The following is a 15,036-nucleotide window of genomic DNA, read 5'->3' on the forward strand; positions in this document are numbered from 1 at the left end:
CTGAGTCCTTGTCCAAGTTTTTGGTTATCTAGCTTTATAAAAGACCATATACATACTGTACTGTACTTGTTAACTTGGAGTGGAGAGCAAGTTTATAAATCTGGCGGGAGCAAAAGATGCTGGGAATAGTGAGGGTGAACCACTCTGTAAGGGGTGTGGAATAGGTGACGGAGAAGCAGTACCAGGGACAAGGGGGTGTAGATACCCCTACCTCTGAGACACCATTCAAAGTCATTTGATTACCAACAATCGGTTTATTGATCATTACAAAATGTCTTTCTGGTGTTTCTTGCTCCCTCCCCTCTCTCTTCCCCTTTTCCCCACCATGATTCCACTCTTTGTGCCCCCTTCCTACTCTCAGTCCCCAATAGAGGCCCATATCAGAATCAGGTTTATCATCACTCACATATGTCATGAAATTTGTTGTTTTTTTACTACAGTATTGCTGTGCAAAGGTCTTAGACACCCTAACTACATATACAGTATGTGCCTAAGACTTTTGCACAGTTCAAAATCACACTGTGATCAACAATATTTCCAAGTGAAATATTGCTATTAAACAAATTTTACTTACAAATGCTCGGAGTATCATAGAGTCATACAACACAGAAGCAAGTCCTGTTTTGGAATCATGCCAACCAAAATACCCATCTAAACTAGTCCAATTTACATTTATTTGGCCTATGAGCTTCGAAACCTTTCCTATCCATATACTGTACCTGTCCAACTGTCTGTTATTGAATAAGCCTCAAACACCTCTTATGGCAGTTCATTGCATAAACCCTCTGTGTAAACAGATTGCTTTTCTTTCTTTCTTTCTTTTTCAATCTTTTTATTAGTTTCGAAGTATAGAAACAAAACATAGCAATAATACAAATAGTAGGAGAAATATTGTTACACTTAGGAAAAGTAATTGTAAAATCAAATAGTGTAAGTTAACAAAGCTCCCAATCATGCAGAACTGACAACCGATAGATTGCTTCTCAAGGTCCTGTTAAATCTTTCCCCTCTCAATGTAAGCCTATTCCCTCCAGTTTGAGGTTTACAGTGATTCTGTGAAGTACCTAATGATCATTGCAGGAAGGTACTGAGCGAACACAATTTATTGTTCGGATTTGCTACTTAGATGAGGTTCAATGGGTAACAAAGCTGACCCTGAGGCAGAAGGAGAAGTTTCAAAACCTTCTCCTGCAACCTGAGCACACAATCAAAACTGGAACATCAGTGCATTGAAGAGGAAAGTCTGCACTGTCAAATGTGAGAAGATTATGCAATGGCCTTTCTGTATTCTCAAGTGAAAAACAATGAGAGAGATATCCCATTCCCTTCACTTACTATGTAAAATGCACACTGGCTAATATTGCCTATGTTATGGGAAATTGCTGCATATTCATTGATTACATTGCCTGTTAATTGCTTCTGGAAATGAGAGTCAGATTTATTATCACTGGCATATGATAAGAAATGTGTTGTTTTGTAATCAGCAATAAAATGCAAAGACATAAAGTTGCTATAAATAACAAAAATAAATAAATTGTGCAAAAATAGAATTCCAATAAAGGTCAGATTATTTATCAGTTCCATTTATTGGGTGGAGTTGAAATCTTCTAACTATATGAACTATGTAAAACTATCAAAATAAATTTCCTCATTGATATATCGGCTGCTGATTTTGTTATTTTAGGCAGGTTGCTCTGTCTTGTGAAAGATCTTTGTGATGTATCTTCAAGCATGAACATGATGTCTTCTCTATCTGTGTGCGTTAATATTGTGTTCGTATAGGCAGTGAAGTCAAGTAATGTGCTTGCTTCTTATACAATGTAGCACTGTCACAGGCAGCTGTATAGGCATTTAATTTACATGCATAAATCACAATAGGTAAATAATTTTAAGTGTGCATTCTTATTAATGAGCAGCTCCATACTTAGGTTGATTCTTAATGCAAAGCTGTCGCATTACAATACAATACAAAGGGATTTCCATCATCAGAGAAGTGACATCATCTGAGACCCCAGAAGGTCGATATACAGTGGCTCAGCAATTTATTCTCATAACTCTGAGTAAACATAGTATGGTGCCATTGAAACTTGCTGACCCAGAGGGCTAAGGTGCCCAGCTCAGTGCTGGTTGCCTTAATGGCCGTAGGCAAACTTGTATATTTTTTGCTCAGCGAGGGACTCATGTGGCCAGTCCCATTGTTCCAGCATAAGATTTCTCCATAATGCATCAGTGATAGTGAGACGCACAAAACTCATCAGCACTGGTCATTTTATCACGTCTGAGGACCAATAGTTTTTAGTTATTCAAAGAGCGTCCCAGTTATATTAACCCAATTTTGAAACAATGGCATTTAAAGGGCTTACTCGCATACTTCGTTCTTTGATCTTTCTGGGATCTGTGACATTTTGCAACCTCGGATAATAGCTCACACTTTTAGCTGGACTGTTTTTCCCTTGGAAAGCAGGGTCAGGGTCAGTCTCAACTTCCTGGCTTCAGGACCATTCAAGACTGCTACTCCTAATGTCCGGATGATTCTAGGCTCCTTACTGCTGCGACAGGAAGGAAGCCAATCTTTCAGGGCAGAACAATTCATCTGCAGCCCATGGGAGCAAGCAAAGTGGATAGGACGCCTGCCTGCATTTCCTGAACAGCACGTACTCAGAGAACGCAGTCATATTCTCACCTACTGCCCTAGAACCTTCCTCTGGCAGTCCGCTCTTCTTTCTGTCATCTCCTTGCTCATGACTTTTGCCAGCCCTATTCTTCACCAATGCCTTTGACCCTTATGGAATACCCCCCCCCCTTACCCCTTTCAATAAATCAGTGGCAACAATTCCCTATGTCTGGTGGAGTGTCACTTCTATTGTGACATGTTCCTCCAAGAACAGCCTGCAGACATTACACCTGTTAGGCCACTGCGACGACTTATGGTGCATTGAGAGAGAGAGAGTAGGACACTGAAATCAACACTCTTCTGAGGAACTTGCAATGGAAAACCTCGACTCAGTGTAACTATGACAACCAACCTCAGGGAAACCCACAATATTGTTTTTATTCCAGTAAGCATCAGTAATTCTTTGTGTTTTTTATTTGCAATGTGTTATTGAAAGGACTGAATCATAGATGTTAGTCAGATTTGGTCATGTAACATAAGAAGTACTTAGGTCTTTTTTATGTTGTATGAAAGACCTGCCCTTCTTTCAGAAGACTGGGAGTTGAGTTAGTGTTTTATTCACAGCAGAGGAAAAGCCCATTGAGAATTAACCAAATACCTTGACCAACAGTTTGGTTTGCCCTATTGCTCTGTTGTTTAGAGCCATAGAGTCATACAGCATGGAAAAAGATCACTCTGCCAGTGAAATCTGCATTTTATTTACAATTATTTTATTCACACACATTCCCCTCAACTCCTTGCCAGAATTCACCACTCACACAAACACTAGGAGTAATTTGGAGAAGCCAGTTAACCAGCCACCCTGCCTGTCATTGGGAAATGAGTGGTAACAATGGAACCCAGAGAAAGCCCATGAAATCACAAAGATTGTGTAAATTACATTCATAAAGTAGAGGCAAAATCAAGATTTAACCTGGATTGTGATGCCAACCTAGGGCTTTAGTAGAGTATGGAAGGGTGTGGTGAATTTTATGTTCGATGTTTGTCTTCATTGTGCAGTGGCTCCTGAAGGAGGTAGGTGGTTATGGTTTTCCAGATTCTCACCATGAGCCTTTATAGTTTAATATAACTGTCAGGCAGCGTAGTAAACTGGGGAGAGGTTGGTAGGAGTTTGTCACCTTGCAAGTGTTGAGTATAAGGCCCATCATCTGAAATGTTTTGGCAAATGAGCCATCATTGGCTTGGAGCTCGACCTGTAAGTGTACACCAATTCAAATAACATCCTGTCATGGTCCCTTCTGGCAATCCCCCACCTTGCCATTTGCCTCAAGATTTGGGCCTCGATCACCTCATTTAGATCCTAATCATTCCCAAGTACCACTAACTACACGCACCTGCTTCCCATCAAACGGCAGGATAAAAAACCTGTGACCACACCAAGAAGCTGCCAGTTTGTTGGTTGACTCTTGTGAGAATAAACCTTGTTTCCTATTCCTGAGAACTTCACATTGTCTCCTGGATATTGGCCCCCTGTTTGTGGAGGTGCTACGCCTAATGGCTCTGCCTCAGCATTTGTGTTCTGCACTTGGGTTTGTCCCCAACCATGTCATTACAACACATCCACTACTCTAGCTCAACTGGTAAGTTTGGAACAACTTTGGTTCCAGTGTATAGAAACTGCAGTTCTGAGAGTTAGCTCTACTCCTGCAAAACATTTTGTGGGGGCTAGATTCAATAGTTCATCCAGAGGGATTGAGAAAATGTGTTAGGGCAATGATGCTGTCTTAGAGTGTCTTCACTGAAATCAGTTCCTGAAGATCATGTCCATCATGTCTCTGAATTGACACTGAATAGAGGAGTAATTCTTCAGCCACTGGGGCAGGACTGGGGGGAGCTACTGTAGACCAACTATGTAAACTCTCTGATTGCTACTACCCACTCCTCCAGTGGGTGATCTGAAAGGTAGTGGAATCTTGTGTATGTAGAATGGGAACAATTAACCTGGCACAGTACCCCTGGGTGGGTTTGCCACTGTAAGTCATAGAGTCATGGAGATGTAGAGTTGTACAGCATGGAAACAGATCCTTCATCCTGACTTGTCCATTCTGACCCTAGGCTAATCCAATTTTTCTGAATTTGACCCATTTCTATCCAATCCAAGTACCTACCCAAATTGCTTCCAAGCCACTTTTAAATGGAAGAACTGTCACTAATTCCATCTGGCCCTGCTGGCATTTTATTACAATAACTGGGTCTTCAGCAAAATGCCAACAGAATCGTTGAACCCGTGGTGCCTACATCACTTAAATAGAACATGAAAAAAATTGCTTATAATTTCGCTGGAACTCATGGTTCAAGAGTGTCATTGAAACAAGTCCAATGATACATTCTACTAAAGCCTTTGTAGGTATTCACTATTTCTTATATAGGTGGAGTAAAATAATTTTATCTTAACAGGCAGATGAATTATTGAAAGTACTTGAGGTGTGAGGAATAATTTTCTGTCCTCACATTGATATAACTCCTTAGGAGATTGTCTTCCTGCTGATACTCATAATATTACTGACCATTTCCCTTATAACATTTTGCTTTGGCCCAATTCTGCATCAGCAATACTTCGGTTTAATTTTTCTTTTCAAAGGAATTTTCATGAAAAAAAGCTGCCAAAATAAATGCACACACGCACATGCGCGTGCACAAACACACACACACACACACACACACACACACACACAAATCAATATGCAAAAGGTGAAATTCTGTGTTGATGACTCCATTGTGTGTAAGAAAGAAAAAGAAATGGATAAGGCACTGAAGATGGTAACAGCCGTAAGCAGCCCTTGTACCAGGCTGTAATCCTGATGAATAATGTTCCTGTCATAACAGCGGGGATAATTTAATGCTGACACTCAGCAACATGATAAATAGCTTGTCACACATAGGCAGTGACAGAGTCAAGGGAAACTGCCCATGACAAGTTCTGAAATATTAATCTTCTACTAGACTGTGGCTGTGCTAAAGGGATAGGGAAGAAATACTACGTAAATCAGATTTTTGTTTTGGTGAGGTTAAAACTATCACTTGAAAACAAACAAGTATTCTTGCAATATTACTATAAGAAATTGTTAAGACGTACAACAGAAGTTCTAAATTCTAATTACCTCAGGCAGACATTTCATTTTCTAAGTGTGTGATGCGGAGGGACTTTTCTAGAATAGGACTGTCTAGTGAGCACAGATTAAAGCTTAAATAACAAATAGAAATCACTTTTGTGTGTCAGATATAAAAATAGAATTGAACCCAAAATTCATCGGAACTTGAGTGGTCTGAGACAGCTCAGAAAAATTAGCTTGTCCCTTTAAATAAGTTTTTACTCTTTCTTACTTAAAAGAAAATATTCTATTACATATATCATTGATTCTCTCCCAGAATTATGAAAAGCTTAGATTCACAGAAACACACCACACCACACAGAAACACACCACATTGAGATGCTTCAACTATCAAGCACCTGTTTGCAATAACCTTACAATAATTCCATGTTATCCTTTTCCATTAATGTTACGTCCTCCCAGATTCTACCATTGGCACATCAGGGGCAACTTACAGTGGTCAGTTAACCCATCGATCACTACTTTGGGATGTGGAAGGAAACTGCAGCACCCGCAGGAAGTGCATGCAGTCAAAGGGAAAATGTGCAAACACAACACAGCGATCGGGATTGAGCCTGGCTCACTGGAGTTCTGAACAGAACCTCTACCGGATGCACCGCTGTTCCACTCAACTTGATATGGCTTGGATCAAAACGTGCGTAGCTAGTGCAAAAACTTACTCAACTGATTTTGGAAGGTTTCAGCATCTATGGGATCCTTGAGTACTCAATGCAGCAGCCACCACTTAGTTTTGCACGCAAACCTGGAACATCCATTCAGGAGAAGTATTACCATTTTGGGGGCTATGCAATTGATCAAGGGTTGAAAGGCAAGTCAAGTCTACATGCTCAAAAGAAGATGGTGGCGCGACGCAGCGCACAGCGGCCACTCCGGAATGAATATCGGTTATCTGTCAAGTAGGATGCCGTGCACAATCCTGATTTGGTGGAGACAGACGTGAGAGCACAGAGGAACATCTGTTGAAACTTCTGAAATGCCTGTTTCGCTGCCGTTGCTACTGTGTGATCCAAAATCCCTGGAGGGGAAGGCCCCATATCCTCGGCTTTGCCTGCTACTTAGCGGCCGGGGCCAAGGTCGAAGCGCTCAGCAGAGATGGTGCTCGGTGTCGGAAGGCTGGTCGGAGGCTCAAAGTTTTCGGACGGACTCTAGGTCGGACTGTGGTCAGGTGCTTCCAGGATGCTGCATCGGCATGTTTGAAGCACTGGGGGTTCACGGCAGGGAGAGTTTTTCTTCCTTCTACCGTCTGCGTGAGATGATGGGGCTATTGGAAATTTGAGACTTTTTTTACCGTGCCCATGGTCTGCTCTTATCAAATTACGATACTGCTTTGCACTGTTGTAACTATATGTTGTAATTATGTGGTTTTTGTCAGTTTTAGTCTTGGTCTGTCTTGTGTTTCTGTGATATCATACTGGAGGAACATTGTATCATTCCTTAATGCATGCATTACTAAATGACAATAAACGAGAACTGAGTGTCTTCATAATCTAATCGAAGTCAAAGGTGGCACGGTAGCCCAGTGGTTAGCATAATGCTATTACAGCTCCAGCGACCCAGGTTCAATTCTGCTGTTGACTGTAAGGAATTTGTATGCTTTCCCCATGACCAAATCAGTTTCCTTTTGCTTCCATAGACGAACGGGTTAAGGTTAGTAAACTATGGGCATGTTACATTGTGCCAAAGTATGGCTGACCCCAGCACATCCTCAGACACATAAATGATACATTTCACTGTATGCTTTGATGTACGTTCGTATGACAACTAAATCTAATCTTTAATCTAATCTTAAACTTTAAAGACAAGTTTGTTGTCATATGCATATGTATGGTGAGGTACCTGGACAAGGAAGAATTTGCTTGCTGTAGTATCATGGGCACAACACAGAGAACCTAAATTATACAAGACTGTGAAGAAAAAAGACTCTGTAAAACAAGTTGTTGGTGGGAAAAAAAAACACAATAAGAGAGAAGTCTATGGTAATGAAGGAGATGATCCATAATATTCAGTTGTTGAGGTAGGGTTAGGGTTAAGAAAATCATTTTGAGATGCTGACGGCTGTAGGAAAGTAGTTGTACTTGAACATCGTGATGTGAGAATTCAAGCTTTCTGTATCTCCTGTCATATGGTAGCAGCGAGGGAGGGCATGACATGGATGATGGAGGTCCTTTGAAAATAAATGACACCTTCTTGAAGCAGCATCTTCTGTAGATCCTGTCAATAGTGGACAAGGCTGTGTTCCCAACTCTCTTGCAACCTCTTTCCTTTGTGCGCATTGGAACTGTCATACCAGGCCATGTTGCAATCAATCAAAATAACTTCTATAATGCACCTGCAGAAGTTTGTTGGAGTGTGTGGTGACAAGCTATTGTTCAAAGGAGGTGGGTGGAGGAAATTGGCCCTCTGCAGTCTGTAGAACTCTTTCTTACTTTATGGGATCATATCACATGAGGAACCCTGAGTGCACTGTTTCCAAGACATGTTGATCGATAGAATAATTGGCACATTAGTCCCAGTGTGTGGTAGGAGATTCTGAAGGGGTTAATGGACATGTGAGAGAGAATAGGTTATCAGGAAATAAGTAAAGATTAGCTTTGTTTGTCATATGTACATCAAAGCAACAAAAGTTGTTTTGTGTCAACACCCAACATGTCCGAGGATTGTACTAGCAGCCACCTGTAAGTGTCACCATGTTTCTGGTGCCAATGTAACATGCCCACAACTCACTAACTCTAACCATATATCTTCAGATTGTGGGTGAAACCAGGGCACCCAGAGCAAACCCACATGGTCACGGGGAGAACACACATATTCCTTACAGACAGCAGCAGGAGTCAAACCCTAATCAGTGATAACTGGCAATGTAAAGCAATTCCATTAGCTGCTGTGTTACTGTGCTGCCCACAGTGGGGGAAGGGGACTGATAGGAATACTCTGAAGAGCCAAATGGCCTTCGTCTATGTCATCAAGGAATATGAAGGTGGATTTCTTTGAAGTGAGAGAGCTCATACTGTATTTCTCTAGAAATTAGACAATTTCAGAAATTAAGGTGAATGCAGGAATGGATCAATGAACTTGGACATACCTCAAGTAGTCGCGAGATAAGGTGGACATCAGATACTTCAATGTGGCCAGAAACATTTTGCAAGGCAAATTGGAGCCTGAAATTGAGAGTTGAGATAATCGAGAGTGCAGTCAGAAAGCCTTGCTTGCATAGTTGGGTTTCCTCCCCAACTCACTTTAAAAAGAACTGTGGATCTTTTAAGAAGAATAAAATTGGTCTATTCTTGTTATGTAATGATATTAAAGGCCATGCAACCTGTAGAGATAGAGGAGTGAGGGTGCAGGTGATCTTATTGGATGCACAGGCATGGGGGTTGCTAAAGGGCTTCCTCCAAGGTTGTGAGTGGCAGACTAATGGAAGCCTTTCAGGAACAGATTACCAAGTACAACAATGGAATCCACAGTCAAGCAAAGATTGTGATAATTTCATCTGCCAGGTAATTATCCACTGTTGTTTTCAGCTCTCTGATATCGAGGTCCAATTCATTAATTTCATATATCTTCAACACATGAATAGAGTAACCATTTCACTTTCATCTTTTCTCAGCAAAAATTAAAAGTAGATGCAATATGATGAACTTGCAAATGAATAACGGATGGAGTCTCTGGAATATGTTTATTCTCTTGGCCAGGATGACCCGAGTCCATATTTAAGAGCTCTCAAATGATGTAGCTTTACTCCTTTTTGACATTCTTGTTCTCACTAAAGCGTTGCAATAGAGAGAAAAAGTGTAATTATATACTTTGGAATTATGTCTTCTGTTGACAAAATGATCCTGGTTAATTACAGGTCCCGTCCATCAGGATTATGCAGCTAGCAAAAAAAATGGCTATATAAACTCAGACAATGACTAACCTGTGAGTGTATTGCACTGTTTTTGCTTATAATCAAATAATGCTATTGCTTTTACAGGATTTCAGCTGTGGCTTGAATTGGAAGCCTGCTTTCCTCTAAGTCAGAAGGTGTAGGTTGAGAGAATTGCCTCTGGCTGTTACTCCAGAGCCATACAGAGAGAAATCTGCATTCCAGATGAGAAGTTAAGGTGAAGTGGGTGAGAGAGATCCCATTACACTGCTGTGAAGTTCAGGATGGGAGTTACCCTAGCATCCTGGCCAAACAACATCAGTATCACTGAAACAAACACAGAAAAATGATGGAAGGACTCAGCCAGTCAAACAGCATCTAGGGGTAGAGAAATCCGTAGCATTATGGGTCATTGGCACTTCCTCAGAACTGAAAGGAGACGGGAGGGTTTACCATTTCCAAAGTATAGGTGGGGGGAGCTACACACATCATAGTTGCTGGTGAACGCAGCAGGCCAGGCAGCATCTGTAGGAAGAGGTGCAGTCGACGTTTCAGGCTGAGACCCTTCGTCAGGACTAACTGAAGGAAGAGTGAGTAAGGGATTTGAAAGTTGGAGGGGGAGGGGGAGATCCAAAATGATAGGAGAAGACAGGAGGGGGAGGGATGGAGCCAAGAGCTGGACAGGTGATTGGCAAAAGGGGATATGAGAGGATCGTGGGACAGGAGGTCCGGGAAGAAAGATGGCGGGGGGGGGGAGGGACCCAGAGGATGGGCAAGAGGTATATTCAGAGGGACAGAGGGAGAAAAAGGAGAGTGAGAGAAAGAATGTGTGCATAAAAATAAGTAACAGATGGGGTACGAGGGGGAGGGGGGGCATTAGCGGAAGTTAGAGAAGTCGATGTTCATGCCATCAGGTTGGAGGCTACCCAGACGGAATATAAGGTGTTGTTCCTCCAACCTGAGTGTGGCTTCATCTTTATAGTAGAGGAGGCCGTGGATAAACATGTCAGAATGGGAATGGGATGTGAATTTTAATTCATTTTAACACATTTTAATTCCACATCCCATTCCCATTCTGACATGTCTATCCACGGCCTCCTCTACTGTAAAGATGAAGCCACAGTCAGGTTGGAGGAACAACACCTTATATTCCGTCTGGGTAGCCTCCAACCTGATGGCATGAACATCGACTTCTCTAACTTCCGCTAAGGCCCCACCTCCCCCTCGTACCCCATCTGTTACTTATTTTTATGCACACATTCTTTCTCTCACTCTCCTTTTTCTCCCTCTGTCCCTCTGAATTTACCTCTTGCCCATCCTCTGGGTCCCCCCCCCTTGTCTTTCTTCCCGGACCTCCTGTCCCACGATCCTCTCGTATCCCCTTTTGCCTATCACCTGTCCAGCTCTTGGCTCTATCCCTCCCCCTCCTGTCTTCTCCTATCATTCTGGATCTCCCCCTCCCCCTCCAACTTTCAAATCCCTTACTCACTCTTCCTTCAGTTAGTCCTGACGAAGGGTCTCGGCCTGAAACAGCGACTTCACCTCTTCCTACAGATGCTGCCTGGCCTGCTGCGTTCACCAGCAACTTTGATGTGTGTTGCTTGAATTTCCAGCATCTGCAGAATTCCTGTTGTTTGGTGGGGGGAGCTGTGAGGTGTAAGATTAAAAAAAAAACTACGTACATTAATATGAAACAGGTGATAAGGAACAAGATAACTGACTTTTTTGGAGATACTTTATAGAAATAGGATGAGAATGGAATATAGAAACAGAAACATAGAAAACCTACAGCACAATACAGGCCCTTTGGCCCACAATGCTGTGTCGAACACGTACTTACTTTGGAAATTACCTAGGGTTACACCTAACCCTCTATTCTCCTAAGCACCATGTACTTATCCAGGAGTCTCTTACGGGATTCTAATATACATGCATAATAAGGGGAAATGATGGGGAAGATGTTGACTTGAAGTTGTAGAATTCAGGATTCACTTAGGAGGTTGGAAAGGGCCTTAGCATAAGGGAATATGTGCTCCACTAGTTCACATTGGGCCTCACTATGGCAGTGGAGGAAGCTGCAGGCAGTCAGAAGTAGAAAGCCCAGGATCATGACTGCTGACTGAGTGCTGGTGCTTCACAAATCTGTGTTTGATTTCTCTCGTGTAATGGAGGCTACATCCCTCAACCAAGTCTGATCATTTCTTGTTTGGTAACTTGCTTTACTATTGTCAAATACATTGAGGTACAATGAAAAATTTTATTTTGCATGCTATTTATAAAGATGATTTCATCACATCAGTATATTAAACTTGTACAAGGGAAAAGCAGTAGCAGAATACAGGAAAACTGTTACTGATACAGAGAAAATGCAGTGCAGCCAGACAATAAGGTGCAAGGGTCGTAATGTGGTAGATTGTGAGGTCAAGAGTCCATCTTATCAGGCAAGTGGACCATTGTTTTATAGTAATGGAATAGAAGCCATCTTTGAGTCTGATGGTGTACTCTTTCAGGCTTTTCTGCCTTCTGCCTGATGGTGGGGGGGGGGGGAGGATGGAGGAGAACAGTGAATCCTCCTGCATGGGTGCGGTCCTGTGTGGTAGGGTTCCTTGATGATGGATGCTGCTTTCCTGTGACAACGTTTCATGTAGATGCTCAGTGGTGGAGAGGGCTTTACCCATGATAGATATCCATGATCTACAATTGCTTGGTGCTTTCTAAAGTTGCTCCAAGGGAAAAGCCAAGAAGAAGTAGAATGGCCAGTGCTAAGTGACATTTGATCACTTCAACACTTTTGGTTAAGTAGCTGCTTCACAACTTGGGTACATCTAGTGCACATTCACTTTGGAGCACAGCATGGCTGGGACACTGTGTAATGTTAACATTACATAGGGGCCATCACAAAGAGGCACATCAACACCCTACTCTCCTGGAAGATCAAGGAGATTTGGCACGTCACAAATACACTAGCAAACTTCCACAGGTGCACTATTGAAAGTATTCTGACTGGTTACATCGGAGCTTGATACCACAATTCCAGGAATAAAACAGGCTCCGGAAAGTAGTGGACACAGGTCAGTCTACTACAGGTACTGCCTTCCCCACTATAGACAGCATCTACAGGAGTGGCTTCCTCAAGAAGGTGGCATCTATCATCTAGGATCCACACTTCTCCATGTCATACCCTCTTCTTACTGCTACCATCAGACAGGAGGTACAGAAGCCCAACATCCCACGCCGCCAGGTTCAAGAAAAGCTGCTTTCTACAGCCATCGGATTCTTCAATTGCCCCGCAATCCTAACCCTACATCATCAACAGAATACACTACCATGACCTTGTCTCTGATTGTGCTTTTCTTTTGGCACTGATACCTAGTTTGGCAGTGTTTTTTTTTGTATGGTTAATATTCTATATGTTGCCTGTACCTTTGTTTCTATGATGCTGCTGCAAGCAAGTTTTTCACTGTTGAGATTTAAAAAGATTAGCTTTATTTATCATATGTACATCACAATATCAAAACATACAGCTTCTGGATCTCCTGCCTGATGGTAGCTATGGAAAGATGGCATGGCTCAGATGAAGGTATCTTTGATGATGGATTTTACCTTCCTGAGGAAGCACCTCTTGTAGATGCTATCAATGTGGGAGCTCTTGGGAGTCAGTGTAGACATTGCAATGATAGACATGAGCCAAGAGGAGAGGTGTTTCTGTAAGAGCTAAATACTTTTGCCACCTGTAGCTAGTGATTCAGAAATAGTGAGAAATGCACTGAGAGATATCTGGGTCGGTGGTGGTTGTGATGGTATTTGAAGGTGTATCTGCTGACCTTGACAGATCAGGTGAAGGCACAGATTTTACTGCACCATGTGCAGAGTCACGTGCTTGATCGAGCATTAACCTTCTCACTCAATCTCCTAGTCCTCTGTGGAAGCAGGACCTTTACCTTGGCCCGTCCCCACTCCATGCCCCCCCCTCCATGTCTCTTTAAGAAGTCAGGAGCAGGAGCGTAAGAAGGAAGTTCACTAGGAGGACAGAGGGAAGCAGAATGTACAGGAAGCCTGCAAGTGCTAGGGTGGTCATTTACAGGCCTGAGTTTCCATACATATTGGCTTATGCTCATGAGAGCCTCTGTTTAATAGGTAGGATAAAAAAATGTGATGGAAAGGACTTTGAGTGTAATCGAATACCAGGCACAAATGACATTCATAAAGATCTCAGCTTGCCTTTTATAGTTATGGCACCTTCTCAATCTCGCTGCTTTCATCAGATACTCATCTAACTTCATTCATGCATGTATTACCATACCTGTAGTCTTTCTGTATTCTTTATTTATAAATGCCAGCACATCACAGTTTATGAATCTCATTACCTTTGATTAATATGTATACTATTGATAGACAAGGAACATAATTGATTTTGCCAACTGGGACATTTCCAAAATATATCACCCTTATGTAGTGCACTTGTAATGCAAGCACTTTTAAGATTGGAAACTTCAAAGAATATTTTAGTCCATCTTTCAAAGCGAATTCCGTACCGTTTCAATCATCCTAGAGAGGAAATTTTTACTGATGCTGGTCAGGAGCTGTAAACAGGACGACTGTAAACACAAAATACTCTGCAGATGCTGGGGTCAAAGCAACACTCACAACATGCTGGAGGAACTCAGGAGGTCGGGCAGCATCCCTGGAAACGATCAGTCAACGTTTCCGGCCGGAACACTTCGTCAGGACTGAAAAGGGAAGGGGCAGAGGCCTTATGAAGAAGGTGGGGGGAGGGTGGGAAGGAGAAGGCTGGTAGGTTCCAGGTCAAAAACCAGTAAGGGGAAAGATAAAGGGGTGGGGGAGGGGAAGGCAGGGAGATGATAGGCAGAAAAGGTGAAGAAGGAATAGGGGAAAGCACAATGGGTAGTAGAAGTAGGCAGAACCATGAGGGAGGTGATAGGCAGCTGGGGGAGGGGGCAGAGTGAAACTGGGATAGGGGAACAGGATGACTGTGTTTTCTATTGTGCTTCAGGAAAGCCGGCCATCCGATTCAGCAAATGTGTTGAAACAATTTAGGCCCTGATCTGTTTCCTTCAGGCACCCTGGAAGACCCTGGGTTACCTTAACAATGCAGCATACAACACTGACTGTAATTGAGCTCATTTTCTGCCCAATTAATTGGTGATTCTAGGCTATCCTTGCTGCTCTAGGCCATTCACACTGACTATGATCTGCCATAGAATGACTGTGCTTCAAAGTAGAATAGGGAAATCCTGTCCAATATTTACCCAGAGCTACCATTCCCATGCACGATCAACATCACAGATGGTAGTTATTTGCTCATTATTACATTATTGATTGTGGCATAGTGATGTATTTATTCATTGTCCTTTATTAATAGC

This window comes from Mobula birostris, chromosome 1 (assembly GCF_030028105.1).
Source record: "Mobula birostris isolate sMobBir1 chromosome 1, sMobBir1.hap1, whole genome shotgun sequence".
NCBI lineage: Eukaryota > Metazoa > Chordata > Chondrichthyes > Myliobatiformes > Myliobatidae > Mobula > Mobula birostris.